This window comes from Rhinolophus sinicus, chromosome 14 (assembly GCF_057876585.1).
Source record: "Rhinolophus sinicus isolate RSI-liver-muscle chromosome 14, RSI-T2T, whole genome shotgun sequence".
In the NCBI taxonomy this organism is placed as follows: Eukaryota; Metazoa; Chordata; class Mammalia; order Chiroptera; family Rhinolophidae; genus Rhinolophus; species Rhinolophus sinicus.
Genome location: NC_142514.1, coordinates 144,422,187 through 144,439,091, shown reverse-complemented (window position 1 = coordinate 144,439,091; position 16,905 = coordinate 144,422,187). Strand labels below are relative to the sequence as shown.

General features: G+C 39.4%; 1 long non-coding RNA gene and 1 other non-coding gene across 2 annotated transcripts; both read left to right on the top strand.

Annotated features, from left to right (window-relative positions):
- The first annotated feature begins 3,708 nt into the window (after positions 1 to 3,708).
- Positions 3,709 to 3,815, top strand: LOC148755857 (U6 spliceosomal RNA). Its single transcript, XR_016018810.1, has one exon. It is a non-coding gene; the product is annotated as a U6 spliceosomal RNA (small nuclear RNA).
- Positions 3,816 to 6,250: 2,435 nt separating this feature from the next.
- LOC148755856 (uncharacterized) lies at positions 6,251 to 11,872 on the top strand. Its single transcript, XR_016018489.1, has 3 exons — positions 6,251 to 6,377; positions 6,822 to 6,937; positions 11,058 to 11,872. It is a non-coding gene; the product is annotated as an uncharacterized LOC148755856 (long non-coding RNA).
- The last annotated feature ends 5,033 nt before the right edge of the window (positions 11,873 to 16,905 follow it).

Here is a 16,905-nt window from a genome sequence, read left to right as displayed (position 1 = left end):
TCTCAAGGCACTTCCAAGCACAGAATGGGCACCAGACATCTATGGATTTCTTTCTGGCTTCTGCTAGATGGCCATGGGAGGGGCGCAGGATGTGGTTGAAGTAGACCTACAGCGGATCCTCTCCAAGGTGGTCCTGGAGCTGGCGCCCCCAGTGACAAGCTTCAAAACGAGCTGGAGCATTACCCAGCCATCTCCAAGTATGACACACCCAAGGGGAAGATTGGGCAGAGTCCTGCTGAGGCAGATCCTGCACAACAACTCTTCCACTGTGTAGTCAAGGCCAGTCCTCACAACCAGGAAGTCCAAGGGTCAGTCCCTCACATTGATGTGCAATTATCAACCAAGGCTCAACTACAAAAGGAGGGCACACACAACCCACACAAGGGATGCCCTTAGAGCACATGGCTCAGGCGACCAGAAAGACTTGAACCCCACATCACACCTACTACATAAGGCCACTCTACTAAGACCAGAAAACATAGCAGCCCTACCTAATACATAGAAACAAACACAGGGAGGCAGCCAAAATGGTCAGACAAAAAAATATGTCCCAAATAAAAGAACAGAACAAAGCTCCAGAAAAAGAATTAAGTGAAACGGAGATAAGCAATCTATCAAGTCCAGAGTTCCAAACACTGGTTATAAGAATGCTCAATGATCTCAGGGAGAACTTCAACAGAGATGAAAACCATAAAAAAGAACCAGTCAGAAATAAAGGATACAATAACGGAAATGAAGAATATATTACAGGGAATCAACAGTAGATTAGATGAAGCACAGGATCCAACCAGCGATGTAGAAGATACGGTAGCAGAAAACACCCAACCGTAACAGCAAAAAGAAAAAGAATCCAAAAAATTGAGGAGAGTTTAAGGGGCCTCCAAGACAATATCAAGCGTACCAACATTCGCAATATAGGGGTACCAGAAGGAGAAGCGAGAGAGCAAGGAATTGAAAACCTATTTGAAGAAATAATAACAGAAAACTTACCTAATCTGGTGAAGGAAATAGACATAAAAGCCCAGCAACCACAGAGAGTCCCAAACAAGATAAACCCAAAAGGGCCAAAACCAAGACACATCATAATTAAAATGCCAAAGGTTAAATACAAAGAGAGAATCTGAAAAACAGCAAGAGAAAAGCAGTTAGTTACCTGCAAGGGAGCCCCCATAAGACTGGCAGCTGATTTCTCAACAGAAACTTTGCAGGCAAGAAGGGAGTGGCAGGAAATATTCCATGTGATTAAAAGCAACGACATACAACCAAGATTGCTCTACCCAGCAAGGCTGCAATTTAGAATTCAAGGACAGATAAGGTGCTTCCCAGACAAGAAAAAGCTGAAGGAGTTTATCACCATCAAACCAGTATTACAAGGACTCTTACAGGGACTTCTTTAAGATGGGAGGGGGGTAAAGCATGGGTGAAAGGGGAATTAAGAAGTACAAATTGGTTGTTATACAGTAGTCATGGGGATTTAGGGTATAGCATAAGGAATATAGTCAATAATATGGTAATAACTAGGCATGGTACCAGATAGGTACTAGATCTATCAGGGTGATAGATGGGAATGGGTTTGGTGGAGAGGGAAAAGGGTGAAGTCATTAAGAAATCCAAATTGGTAGTTAATACAGTATGGGGAATATAATCAACAATGTTTTAAAGATCTTGTAAGGTACCAGCTGGGCCCTGGACTTATCTGGGGGATCACGTCATAGACTGTGTAGATGACTGACCAATGTGCTATACACCTGAAGCTGAAATAGAATATTATTGAAGGTCAACTATAACTAAATATATAGGTATATGTAGTCATGGGATGTGGAGTATAGCATAGGAAAGATAGTCAATGGTATTGTAACAGCTATATAAGAAGTCAGAGGGATAGTAGTGTGGGGGGTGGTTTATCACTTTATGAGGGGTTTAAATGTCTAACTATTACATAGCTTTGTACACCTGAAACTAATAAAAAATAAATTTAAAAAACAAAAAAAAATAAGTATTAGATTCCACTCCAAAATAAATATTAAAAATAAAAATAAAGCAATTTTTTAAAAAAAATGGTATTCCATTATTTACTATGAAACAAGTGCTCATATCTGTAGGACTTTAAGTCATTTTTGGGAAATCTCAGGATATGTCCACTATTTTTATGTTAAATATGCCCCTCTCCTTCAGTTAACATGGTAGAAAGTTTTATATATATTATACACAGATATAATATATATTATATATATTATTGTATATATTATATATGTAAATCTTGCATTTGCTATATGAAAGAGTAATTAAAATCTTAAATTTAAACATCATATTCAACAATTGGGCTCAAAATAAGATATAGATACTATTTCAGTCTTTTTGGTTTATTTCAACTTTGCAATTTTTATCTCTTATATTATATATTACCTGATGGAACACTTCCAGACATTTTTCACAACAGGGAAATAAGTCTCTCATGTGTTTACACTTATGTGTATTTTTTGTAGCTAATTTCAGTTACTTCAAAAACTTAATGTAGGGCAATTCCAATTCATGCATATAAGCATTAATTTAAAAAAACACTCTAATTGTTTCTACGTAAAAATAAAATCTCCAATAGAAGTTAATGAATACATTTATAATAATGTGATATAATTTTCCTTTATTTCCTACCCTTCTGTTTTAAACTGCTACTATTGTAGTTCACATATCCCAGCCTTTAAAAAAATACTCAGGTTATTAGCTTTACAGAATTTGAAGTTTAATTAAAGTTCTTGGCATCCTGCAGGATGTTATATGCCATGTGTTGTTATAAAAATTACCATGTGCCTGAAGACATTCATTTTATAAAGAATCATATTTGAGAATGCAATAATACTTATCTTTTACTACATCAATTTCCCTCCGATGCTTGTGTTTTTAATGTCACCAGTTTAAAGAGTTTTCATTTTATTTAACAGTTTACTTCATTAGTTTAAACAGCAGCTGGTGGAATAGACGTTGATCAGCATTAATTTCCCCCAGTTATATTAAAATATTTTTAAAGATACACTTTTCAAACAAAAGGAATGATTTATACTTTTTGTCTAAAATTAAACTTTCTTAATAAAATTTATTTCTAGAACTTTGGCTTTTTGGTTAAAATAAAATATATTTTGGAATTTATTTTGTTTTACAATATTATAATTAAAAAGAAGTGATAGGTAGAGTAGGAGTTTCAAAACTAGAAGGAAGTCAGCAACTTTTTCAGTATTGCTGCTAACATGGATGGACAAAAGTTTTTTAAAAATTTAGTCTCTCCTCCCCCCCCACTCCAAAAAAAGAAGAAGGAAACATGCAGGGCATGCAAGAAGCAATGGTGAGAAAAGATATTGCTAAATATGTTAAGTGTACATATGCATTAACTATAAAAGATGACAATAGTTAATTTTATTGTGGAAAATTGAAAACAAAGTCAGATAAAAGAAGATAGATGGAAGAGGTAAATTGCAGTTCAAAATTTCTAAGGCCTTGTGTTATTAAAGAACAGAATGGAAATACTAATTTTAGACTGTAGTGAAAACAAATAGCTATGTTTAAAAATGTAAGCATGAATTAAGAGAAAAGAAATGGAAATTGTACTTTCAAGTTAGTAGAGATAAAAAGGGATATAAGGAAAGTTTGGTCCATCCAGTAGAAGCCAAGACATAAGGTTACATGCAGAAAAATATTTTATAAAAATGAAACACAGTGCTTGCCTGGGCAGCACATATGTTAAAATTGGAACCATACAGAGAAGATTAGGATTGTTCCCGTGCAAGGACGACACGCGATTTCGGGAAGTATTCCATAATTTCTGATTCTGACAGAGCCATATTCACCGGTTTGCTCTGTATTATAAAACCAAAGGAATACTCTGCCCCAATTGGAACTATGAGTCACAGCCTCTGCCCTGGCTGCATAAATGTAAGCAACAAAATCACTGTTCAGCTAGAAAAGAACTCAATTCAGATTCCCGATAAAATTAACACACTGAGAATACCAGTGAAAAGTGCTTAATCTAGTAAGAAACATCTCCCAGGAACACGTAGCAAACGTCACATTCACATTGGAAACATTAACAACATTCTCTTTAAAGTTAGGGACATTAAAATATGCCCTATATCACCGTTGTGTTTCAGGATGAATTACAGCTCCAGTGATCATAGTGAGGCCAGATAAAAATTACAGCAATAAGGATTATTAGACAAGAAATAAAACGTCTATTGTTTGCGGAGAGTATGATTACCGACCTAGAAAATCCAATAATATATACAGCCAAATTATTATAAGTAAGAAAAAGTTTATCAAGTTTGTTATGAATAGATACTGATGCAAAAGGTGCAAAATTGTCTGTCTCTGCCTGGCTTATTTCACTTAGCATAACAGTTTCACTTATATGTAAGATCTAAAACAAAACAAAAACAGACTTGTAGAAACAGAGACCCCTGGGAAGGTTACCAGAAGTGGGGAATGGAGGACGGGTTAAAAAGGTGATGGGGAATATAGTCAATAATATTGTGATAGGTTTGCTCTGGGACATATAGTTACTAGAATTAGTGGGGTCATCATGCTCTAAAGTATAAAAATGTTGAGTCACCTATTTTGTACACCTGAAACTAATATAATCAATGTAATATTATATATCAACTACAGTTAAATTTTTAAAAATTTAAATGCAAAACAGGGTTAAGAAGTTAGTGCTAACAGAATGACACTGGCAGACAGCCCATCACAAATACTTCCTAATCAAATTCACAGAGATTTTTAGAGAATCCATGAATCATTTTGATGATTCCAGGCAGTGTGTTCCAGAGCAGTCTGTCTAGATTTGCTTCTTTTCTGACTAAAAGCTAATTTGCTTATCAATGAAAAGAAAAGCAAGACTTAAGTGATCCCAGACTTTTATGAATGTTTTTGCATTTGTCCCCTGAAAACAGTCTAATGATTGTGTCCATAGATGAGTAAATTTGCGCATGAATAAATAATTAAATGTCCCCAAATTATCCTTTTGTATCTGGATATAAATTTACAGAATTGAATGCCGGCAGGAAACCATACAAAAAGTAATTTCAAAACCATGCCATTAACTATAACAACAAAGTAAAAAAATACCAGAGTAAATCTACTAAGGATATCTTAATACAAGACCTTCACTAAAGAGTATTATGGAACTGCATTGACCAATACAAAGAAACACCTGAAGAATAGAGAGACAAACCATATTCATGGAAGAGAAGACTCTAGAACAGAAAAATGGCCATTTCCCCCCCAAATTAATTTTCAAGTTCAGTGTAATTATAGCCAAAACCCTAACAAGATTTTCCTGGAATGTTAAAAGTATACCTTAAAATATAGATATCTGTCAAAATAGCCAAAAACAGCCAATACTGATGAAGAAGGAAAGAAAAAAAAAAGGATGAGATATTTGTCCTTCTCCTTTTCCCTCCCCTCACAGCCCCCCTCCTTTTCTTCATCTCTTTTGTTTCTTCTCTTTCCTCCTTTTCCTCCTCCTCTTCTTCTCCTTCTTCTTTCTTCTTCTCTTTCTATTTCTCCCTTTCCCTCCTTCCCTACACCATTCGCCCCATCCTGCTCTCCCTCCATTCCCCCCCACTCCTGATCTTTCTGAGACCTTGAATTTCCCTGTGTTAACTTAACTGGTGTGTGCTACAGAGGTCTATGGCAGCATCACCAATCCTTAAACCCCTGTGGTCTGGAATACAAGTCGTTTATTTGGTCCTGGCTCCTGAAACAATGTTGGACAGAGTAAAAAAGATGAATAATCATAGAGTGTGAAATAATGTGTTGAATCCATGCCAGGGATGGCTCTAATATCTCTGGTGGTTCTACCCTGAAATTCTTCAATAGTGTCTCAGGATAAGCTTATCTGAGGGAGAGAAGGAAGTCCCCAAGTGTGAGATAGGAAATGGAAGTAGACTGGTGGGTGATAATCTCAGAGCTGAAGAGGATAGAGATTCTCCTAAAAGAAACGTCTCAAGAACTCAGGCTTGGGGGGATGAATGGTAGGATAGTGGGGCGGAGTTTCACAGGGAACTTAGAATGGGAAGTGGACAGTGAGTAGAAGTATTTAAGACGTACTGGGTTTGAGAATAATTGGATTGAAAGGGTCCTGTGAGAAATGAAAAGACATGAGCTTGAAATATTTCTCTTCATGAAACCTGAAGTATCTCATTTGGATAATAATAATAATAATGATAATAATAATAATAAATTTCCTTCCCATTACGTCTGTGGCTGTTGGAGCTTTGAAATGAAAGTGAAAAGAACGTTCACTCTCACATCCAGTTTATGAGATTGATAAAAGTATGTTTTCCCAGAATAAATATGACCTCCTTCTTGGGGAAATGTGCATATCCAGAGTGAGTAAGCAATATACAGGGTCCTGATTAGTTGTCCCCAAAGAAAATTATTTCTTCCAGCCTCCACCACCTTCTGATATGGGAGAGCCCCTACTATGGAAATTTTAAGTCTTCTTTCCCCTTGTTTCTTAGCTCCTTAGCCCAGGCTTTGATTACTCTTCTAATCAGTTTCTGAATCCTAGACTAAAGATTCTCCTACCTGAATCACAGAATGTCTGTCAGATAACTACTTAAAAGCCTGTGACTTCCCAACATCCCCTAGGCCATTCCAGACCTCCCAGATCGGTATACTTGTTGATTATAAGCACTGAAGCCTAAAGTTCTTTCCAACCCATTCTGGGCTCAGTTCCTGGACAATTGACACCACTTAAATGACTGGTTGAATGGCCACAGGCTCTAGAGAGCTAACAGATTTATAAATAAAATCTATTTTTCCTCATTCAGTGTCCTTGGGGATACAGAGGATATCCCAGCAAGATTGCCAGTCCTAACCAAAGAAGCCAGCAAGATCTTCCAGGCAGATCTTGAGACCCCCTTCCTCTCATCTAAAATCAGACAAGGTGAGAGTTCCACGAATCCCCCAATAGCTGGGACAGCCCTACACCCCTGTCCAGCAAGAAGCAGATACAGAAAAACAGACCTCCTGTCCCTCAACTTCCCATAGAGATTTTATGGGGATCATATCTCTCAAGTGGAAAACAAGGCAGTCAGTTAGAGATAGACATCGGGTCTCTACATTACCACCCAAAAGACCTCCCCTCTCTGTCCAAAACGTCCCCTTTTCATTGTAAACAAATGGGTACAAGATACCAACTAGATTAAACCGGTCACGTGCACCTGCGCAGTAAAGGCCACAATGACCTTCATTTCACCTGGACCTCACTATCCCATTATTAAAATATGATACATATGCCCGGAAGTTCATTATAACAGACTGAATTCTGGGAAAGAACATGTACAGGCTAAAATGATGAGATAATAGCCTCTTGTCCATCACAGGTGTCGATCAAGTGGTCTCAGAGCCTGAAAGGAACAGCCCATTCTAGAGGGAAAAAAAGATTAAAAACTCCAACTTCTAGCCAGTCAGGCCCTTTTTGAGCCTGGGCCCTTGGCTCTTTGGGCCTTTTTGCCTTTTGAGCCTCTTCCTTTGTTCCACCTTGAGCCCCTGGACCTTTTTGCCTTTGAGCCCCTTCTTGTTCTTCTAATAATGCCACCTTGGGTCCTTGAGCTATTCTCTACTGCTCGGGTCCGCTTCTATTTCTTTGAAGTGTACCTTTTCTTCTAATACACTGCTTTTTCACCACTTTATCTCGGTATCTCATTCAATTCTTTGCTCGAGACGCCAAGAACCTGGACACCATGCGGAGAACAGCCCACAGTCTGGTAACGCGTCCCCAGCCCCAAATAAAAGGAATGGGAAGAACACAGTTTGAAAGGCTTTTTCATGTCACTGCTGAGCTAGGTATTGCAGAAATGAGATGAACTCCTGGAATGAGTCCCCCAGCCTTCAATCATTCTTTAGTCAGACCCCCTCTCCTCAAGACCCTCAGCTCTCCCTCACTCCAAAGAAAACCATAGACTTTTTTTTATCTAAAAGTTATGCAGCTGATCTCTTGGAAGATAGATTACAGAGGACAAAACTGACAGCTTCGGAATGGGAATGAAAATTTGCAACCTGGTCCTTCACCTGAGGCTGCTAATGATCTTGAAGGAGATCCCTTTGAAGACTCATGCCAAGGAGCTCAGTCTTCAGAGTTGAACACAGAAAAATCTCTCTTCCCCACTCAGTGCATGCTCCTGTCTATGTCCTGAAGCCTCATCCCTGGGACTAAAGGCTCCTTGGGGGCCAACGGTGAGAACTGGAGCCGATGCCAGTTTTTCCCTGGTCTTAGGTGGGTCGTGTACTACCCAGAACCTCCTATCATGAGTTTCCTCATGAGCGTCCTGCTTCACACTGAAAGGTTACCTTAACTGTTTCATTGCAATGGTTGCTACAGTTTTAAACTAAAACACAAAGACTCTTTTAAAAGTCCTATCACCAGTCAATCAGAAATTGCAATGATCAACATGGGTTAGGTTATCTGCCGGATAACAAGCCCTTGCCATCTCTATAAGGAAAGTAACCTTACAGTAACCAGTCTGCTTTTTTGCCTGGTAAAACTTCCTTCCCTTCTACCAGTAACATCTCTTGCCTTGCAGAGCTCTTCACAGCTCCTTTCTGTCTGTCAGGTTGGATGCTGATTGATGCACAAATCACTGAATAAAGCCAGTAGGATCTTCAAAAGTTACTCAGTTGAATTTTATTTTCAACAACACTTAAGAGTAAGATGGACCCTGAAAAAAAATGCCCTTTGAGCAATGTGGAAGTTACTGATGGCCTTATCCAGTGCTGTTTAAGTACAGTGATAGGACCAGGGCCAGAAAACAGCCAGGAGTGAGTTCAAAACAGGAGGATGTGTTACTGTGCTAAGGCCTGGCTGTCTGCCACTTGAAAAAGTTAAAAATCAAGAGACAAGGTTGGTGAAAAGAAAAGCAGGTTTATTCAGAATGCCAGCATTCTGGGAGGATGGCAGACTCCTGTCCAAAGGCCATCACTCCATTCCTAGAATGGTCAGAAGGTTTTATAGGTATATATGAAGCAACAGGATAAAGGAAAGGAGGAGTCAGGCAGGCAGGTCTGAGGGCTAACACAGTTTCCTGGGGTCTGGTCTGTTTGAAACTAATGTAATCTCCAGACTGGGCCACAACAGCCTGGGGCTTAATGCATCACCAGTAAAACTTTAAGGGAGTTGCTAAATGGATTCCTGCATCCAGGTGCCTGAATATGAAGAAATTTCTCTCTTCAGGTTAGGATTCTGCTGATTAAATGGATTAACAAGGTATGTGTAGCATTAAGAAAGGGAACAAGAGTTTTTAAATCAGTCGGTAAGGGGAGAATATCAGAGTGGATCAAACTGCAATCTAGCTAAGTCTATGTTATTTATTCACCAAAATTCATCCTTACAGATCTAAGAATCTAAAGAACATCAGCATATATCACTCTTTCACAGAATTTCTGAGAAGCCAAGGACAAAGATAAAGCAATAAGTGAAGGAATGTGAGGCTGCAGGTAGAGGGGTTTTTGAAATAGAGAAGAGACGTGAACCTGTTTAGTAGCCAATATGGTTTCAAGGAAAGATGGCAGACTGGACTCAAATACGTCTACTCACCCTGCTACAATGATAGTTAAAAAAAAAAATCAAACTCTTTTTAATATAAATTTATAGCAGAGAGAATAAGGTCTGTGAGGGGTCGAGAGATTCTGAAAATGGATGGAAGAATGATAATGGGTAGAGCAGGCCAGAGTAAGCTACAGCTCAAGTCGCTCAGAGAATATAAGCAGGTTCAACCCTTCACAAACATACACAAAAGAGAATCAACTGACACACAAACGCAAAGACAACCCATACAATGAGTAATGTGCTCCACTGCTCAAAACGCCCGAAGCCAGGAATTCCAGGATGTGAAGTCTGTCTCTTACTTAACACAGTCTTCTATTCCCCAACATCCTGGGGACACAGTGGGGAGGAAGGGGTGCTTAGGGGAAGGGAGACGGGTGAAAGAAGATCCAGAGAAACTAATCAGGGGACAGCTCATTACTGCAAACGTATTAACATCAACACTACAAATGGGAAATGACTAGACTACTTGGTGACTCAAACATCACAATTTCTGGATTTTATATATTAAATAAGATAAAATAGACAATATTCACCTTTACAAATGCTATAACCTGTATCATTTCAAACTCTGACTTGGTAGAAAGGCAGCTGACTCTGGATCCAAGCTTGAAAGTATGTTTCCTTCTGAGAGATATTCTGATGTCTTACAATTAGTTGAGAGGGAAAGAACAGAGTAGTGTATCAATTACATTCAAAGCCTTATTTTAGACAAGTGTTTTCTGCTCTGGCCAAAATTTCTACTGACAGTAAAAGACTACTCATTTCTAGGAGCTACAAAATGAAATAGCAACTTTTCCATGATAAATAGAGAAGAAGCCAGGCAGGGAATGTGGGCTTTTATGTAAGCCTGTATTATAATCTATGGATAATTTCTCCACTAAATGACTGAGACAACAAACATTACTTCTGGAGCTATAGCAGTTTTGCTTTGGGGAAATAAGAAACAGACTGACATCTATCTGATCAGGGTCCAGCCCTCTTCATCCCCCAGCACAGAGAGAGATCAAAGAGAAATCACAAACCGGAGCAGAACTAAGCACAAAATAGAGGGAGAAATACCTGAAAGAGATGGAACAAGTTATGTGGTCTCTTCCTTCTGGGGGGTCACAGAGGTTCAAATTACACATGAAAGAAAAGGGACTCTGTCTGATGCTTTTTGTCCTGCCCAGATTTGATCTTCAGGACTACGATCTGATTTGAGTGTAGACTATGTTATAAACCATAAAATAAGTGATTTACTTGCATTAACTCATACAATTCTTGGACAGATGAAGTTTAAACCCCAAGAAATGTTCCATAAAGAAGTTAAGTATATTTGACTTAAAAATCCTTAATTTTTCTTACCATTGGTTTTGCCACACCAGAGGAGAGGGAACTAAAAAGCAAAGCAAAGCATAACTGTTTGATGAAGCCCTGTGCTAAGTTCATTAAATTCATTATTCTATTTTTTTAAATTTAGGCACAATTATCCCCTGTACAGCTGGAAAAACTTCAACTTCGAGAAGAACAGAGAAAAAAATCATCATCAATGAATTCAGCTATTATTTCATGACCACCTATTATAGTCTAAGAACTCAGCCAACTGCCCACAGGATAAAAATGAATGTGAGAGCACCCCACTCTAAGTGGGTGTGACCAAGGGAAGACAGACAAACAAAAGGCACCAAAAACATCATGCAGCCACTTATAATGGTATCAAACAGATGATGTGAAATCGGAGAGAGAAAGAGAAAAGATTGTGTGTAACTCCATACCAGTGGATCTTTGGCTACAGGAGATACTAAAAACTATATTCAAAATCCATAGGAGAATTGGACCAAACAATTATAAAGATCATCTGAAAGGAGAATTTTATAAGAATATCCATTCAATAAGAATTTGAAGATTAATAATGATAGGGAAATTGCCCACGTTGTACGCTATATTACATTTATTTCTAGAGCACCAGCAATTAAAATAGTTTGCTACTAGACCAGAAACAGAAAGATCAAAGGAATCAGTGAAAAAGATGATAACCAGAAATTTGATGCAGGATAAAGTTAGCATTTCAAGTAAGTACAGAGAGGATGGGTGCTCAACAAATGTGGGTGGGGAAAAAATGGCGTATTAGTCAGAAAAAAATGTTATTAGATTTTTACCTTATACTTTACATAAAATAAAAATCCAAATGCAAAAAAAATCCCATAGAAGGGGAAAATATTTTGAGTAATTCATAATCTTTCAGTGAAAAAGACTTTATAATGAAACAAAAGTCAGATGATATTAACGAAAATTTTGATAAATCTGATTTCACATAAATTTTAAACTTTTATGTAGAAGAACTAAAGTACAACAACAACAAAAAAATGAACTTTGAAGGTATGACAAGGGAGAAAGATGTGCAATAGATACAAAAGGCAAAAAATTGCCATCATACTATGTAAATAATTTTTAAAAGTTTAAACATGAAAAAATAAACACATCAAAAAAAATGCCTAGAATACTAAAATGCATATTCAAACAGCTGAAATACAAAATATAAATAAATAAATTTAAATACTATTATTATTTAAATAAATGTAAAATAAAACACAATATAAACAAAATTGACAAAGATTAAAATAAATCATATCAATGTTAGCTAGCATATGTGGAAATGAAAAAGGTTTATATATTGTTGGCAGGAGTATAAATTAATACACAGGAGGACAATTGTGTAATGTGTGTCAAAAGCCTTAATAAAGAACATGACCTAACAAACCCACTTCTAGAAATTATCCTAAGTAAATGTATAAATATGCACAAGATAATTGTGGAAAGATATTTAGCATAGAATTGCACATAAAAAGAAAATTTAGAAACCATTTAAGTGTCCATTATGCGGCGGTTGCTAAGAAAAGTGGTATATCTCTTCAATAAAATTTAATACAGAAATTAAGAAAAATGAGGCAACTCCTTTTATAGCTACATAGAAAATGTGAAAACATATTAAGTAAAAATGTAACTTACAAACAGGCATATGTAATATGACGCAATTTTGGAAAAATAAACTATTGCAACTTTATATGATCATTTAATTGTTCCAGAACTATTTATTGAGCCCCTACTGTATTTTAGCTACTATTCTGAAAGTTGGGAATTCAAGAAAAGAGAAACACATAAAGTCTCTTTTTTCATAAAACTTATTCTACGGGGAAGGGATAACAAACAAATAAGGAAGTAAAAGCTACGTTAAATGGTGGCAAGTGCTAAGAACAAAATAAAACAGAGCAAAGAGCATGGCATCTGCTGGGCATAGAGAATAGCTACAGAATATAGGGTCGTCACAGAAGGCTTCCCAGGTGGAATGAAGTACGAGCAAAATTCTGGAGAAAGTGAGGGTATGGGTGGAAAAACTGTTATTTGAACAGAGGGAACAAGAGCAAAGATCCCAAGGTGGGAGTATGCCTGCAGCGACTGAGGGCCATCAAGGAAGCCAGTATGGCTGTAGCACAAAAAGCAAGGGACAGACTGGTGAGAAATGAAGTTGATATAGGGCCTCGTGGAATATTATAACGACTGCTACTTTTGCTAAGAGTGTGTAGAAAAGATCTTAGAGATTTCTTAGCAAAGGAGTGACATCTTACTTCCTATTTTAAAAGCTCATTGTCGATACTAAGTGGAGAACAGACTGAGAGAGGACTGGGGTAGGGTACAGTGACAATGACAATACAGGGGAATAAGTTAGAAGACTATTGCAGCAATCCAGGAAAGAGATGATAGTAGCTTGGATTAGGATGCGGGTTAGTGCCTTACATGATCAAAAGTGGCCTAATTCAGGATACATTTTGATGGTAGAGCCAACAGGATTTGCTTAAACTGGATCTGTAAACAGCATGTCTGAGTTAACCAGTTTGAATATTTCCCTAAAATGGCATCCCACATTACATCAATTCGAAGACTTATTTGACCAAACTAACAAAAATCCTGATTAAGATTCCTCTTCAAATAGGATACCAAACCCAAGGGTACCTTTAGTGATTAGTAATCTTTTTAATGCTCTCAATATTCACCAGTGGCACCAGAATACAGTTGAATCCCCTTCTGATCCTGTGAAGTCTACAACTGCAGCCATATTTTGGGTAGCTCTTCCCTAAACCCATTCCTACCACTTTTCTGGTGCCCACACTTCTGAGTTAAGCTTCTGACTTGATTGTTCTTTGCACTCTACCTGGCCACACTGAATATCCCTCAGGGTTTTTTCACAATGGGGGCCACCCCCAACCACATCTACCACAAACTCTCTGCATCTACTCTTCCTGATTCCATTGGTGGATATTTATCCTGGATTCTAGAGTGTTCAGTACCATCACTTCTATATCATAATGTCTATAAAGATAAAGGAGGGTCTCCCCTTGGTTTAGTTGTGGAAGCTTCCTTGAGTGCCATCTTCTGTTTTGCATAATTGGTTTCTACATCCCCACACAAGACTGAGACAGAGTTGACACTAGAGGGTCCTTTAAGAAGGACTTGATTGAGAAGAAGATGGAAAGAATTAATTTCTTGAGCCCCTACTCCAGGTTAGGCATTGGGATTATCTCATTTGACCAATACAATGAAAAGTGGTAAGATGAAAGACTCAGAGATTAAATAAGTGACCCTAATCACACTGTTAGAAAGTAATGAGAAAGGATTCTGAGGGCACATTCCATGTAATACACGACTTTAAGGGGACTAATGACAATAGTTCCCTTAACAGAATAAATCAGCTCAAATTCTCATATCCTGTCATCTGCAAGGATAATACCACCTGATAACTTGCTCAGAAATCCATGACTTCTGAAGTGAGTAGAATGGAGGTATGATCAGACACCAAAAGCAGGAAAACTCAGGGTTCACAGGACAAAAGGAGGATGCTCTTCCTTTCCACCTCCTCTGACAGCCATCACCGTACTGGTGACAGCTGGGCACTGCCCTCAGAGGTAGGAAGAGAAGTCTGCCAAAGCCAGGATCTCATGCCTGTAATCTTTCCCTGGTGTAATACTGTGATATAAGAAGAAATATATATTTGGTTTTCGTCCCACTTCCTGACACAGAGCTCTTCAAACCCTTGTAAATATTCCTAAGTTATAAAATCACTAGGAGCATCTTTTGATCCAATGAGGTGACTCTGGATGGGCTCCTGGATGGCTTCTGGTTGGGGACTGGTCACCACAAAGAAAAAGCCATGATTAGAAGCTTGGTATTTTCAGCCCTACCCCTACCCCCATCTCTAAAGAGTAGACAAGGGCCAGAAATTCATAGCAGATTTTGTCTACGAGTATACAAGAAAGCCTCCATAAAATCCCAATAGCCTGGGTTTTGCAGAGCTTCCAGGTTCTTGTATACAACCCTATACTGGGAGGGTGAGAATCACAACTGCGTGGGAGCAGAAGCTCCTGCACTCAGGCCCTTCCTTATGTATCTCTCCATCGGGTTGTTCATATGTATCCTTTATTATATCCTTTAATAAACTGGTAAACAAAAGTTAAGTGTTTCCCTGAGTTCCGCGAACCACTCTCAAAAATTAAAAGAACCTGAGAAGAGGTTTGTGGGAACTTCCAATCTATAGCCAAGTCAGACAGAAGTTGTGAGTATCCTGGAGAACTGCTACTTGGGATTGGAATCTGAAGTGGTGGTGGGAGTGAAGGGCGGGGCGGGGGGGGGGGGAAGGTGAATCCTTAATCTATGGGATCTGACACCATCTCCAGATACAAAGTGTCAGAATGAGTTAAATTGTAGGACACACAGTTAGCATCACAGAATTGCTTGGTGAAGGGAAAACACCTGCACATTTGGGGTTGAAATAAAGGAAAACTGGGTTATTACTAATACACTTGGGTTATCTGATTTTTCTTCCTCTTCTCCTTCTGTCTTGGCAGGCAAATATCTGCCACCTGATTTCAGAAGAAGTTAACGGAGTCCTTTAAAGGGTTTACTCTCCTAGCCAAAGGTGAGCCAGCTGGAGGTAAAGTATCAGGGGAAAATGCCAAGCAAGAGAGTCTCAGTGATCTCATCTGCCCTTCTCTCTCATGAATAGATTAGAGATGGATTGCCCCACTCCGCAGGACTTTTAGTCAGAGTTGGGAGTAGGGCTGGAACCAGGGTGAAGCAGGTGAGGCACCTAGAGTGCAAAATGTAAGCACTCCCTCACTCTCAAGTTCTCTTGTACCCCAGGTGCCTCTCTGGCATCACCCTCCTCCCAGCTCTGGGGTGGGGGGTGGGCTGGGTTACCTGCTCTCTCTAGTATTCATGGGGAGGTCTCAGTGTATTCTTTTTCCCTCAGTTTATTCAAAATAAGGCTAGACTTTTGCATATGGGACTTAAGTTAGAAAACTGGCAGGAAAGCAGGAAAGCTTAGAGATAGCTTCCAAAGAACTTTCATTAATCATTTAGCAAACATTTCTGTGAAAAACCATCATTTCTGGGAATTGAGATGAGAACGAGAAATGATACCAAGTCTTTTCTCTGTATTGGACGTTGACCTGAGAAACAGGAAGCCATTGTAGTGAAATGAACTTATTTACTGAAACCTTACCATATACAGAAATTGTTTTCAAATGTGAGAAAATTTGAGGAGGATAAGTGTCACGCAGGGCGTCAGGTGGGAGACCCTGCTCGCTGTGCCATGTGTCATGCAGGGTGGCATGCGGGGTCTCAGCTCCCTCTCCAAGAGCCTGGAGAGTGCTTTCTGGGGCTCTGTCCTCACACTCCACCCCTACAGGCTCTCGCCTCACAATCTTCGCGACAAGTGTCTTCTGTGAGGGGCCCTGTGCAAGGAGCCTGGAGGTGAATGCAATATCCTAGACACAGCCAGGCTCTCTGGACACAGCCAGGGTTTCACAGGGCCTGTCTTGCGGGAGACCCTGCTCGCTGCGCCATTTGTCATGCGGGAGACCCTGCTCGCTGCGCCATTTGTCTTGCGGGAGACCCTGCTCGCTGCGCCATTTGTCGTGCGGGGAAGCCTGCGGGGGCCTCTGGTCCCGCTCCCCACATAACGCAGGATATGGTGAGGCCAAAAAGGAACACCCACGGAGCCATAGGTAGGGGAGTCATACCACTATATTCTCTCTGGCGGCACTATACTCTCACTGGAGGCTGGATCCACACTGTCCGCAAACCGCCATCCACGCTTGCCAGCCCAGCCACCATCTTCTTGCTAGCCCCCATCCTTCTCTCTCCTCTCCTCTCCTCCGTAGCCGCAGCAGTTATATTGGCGGCTAATTGGCTAACTGGCTACAGCCGATGGCCAATCAGCCACAGCTGACGGCCATCTACTACCCGAGCCAGCACTCCTCCACGTGAGGCCG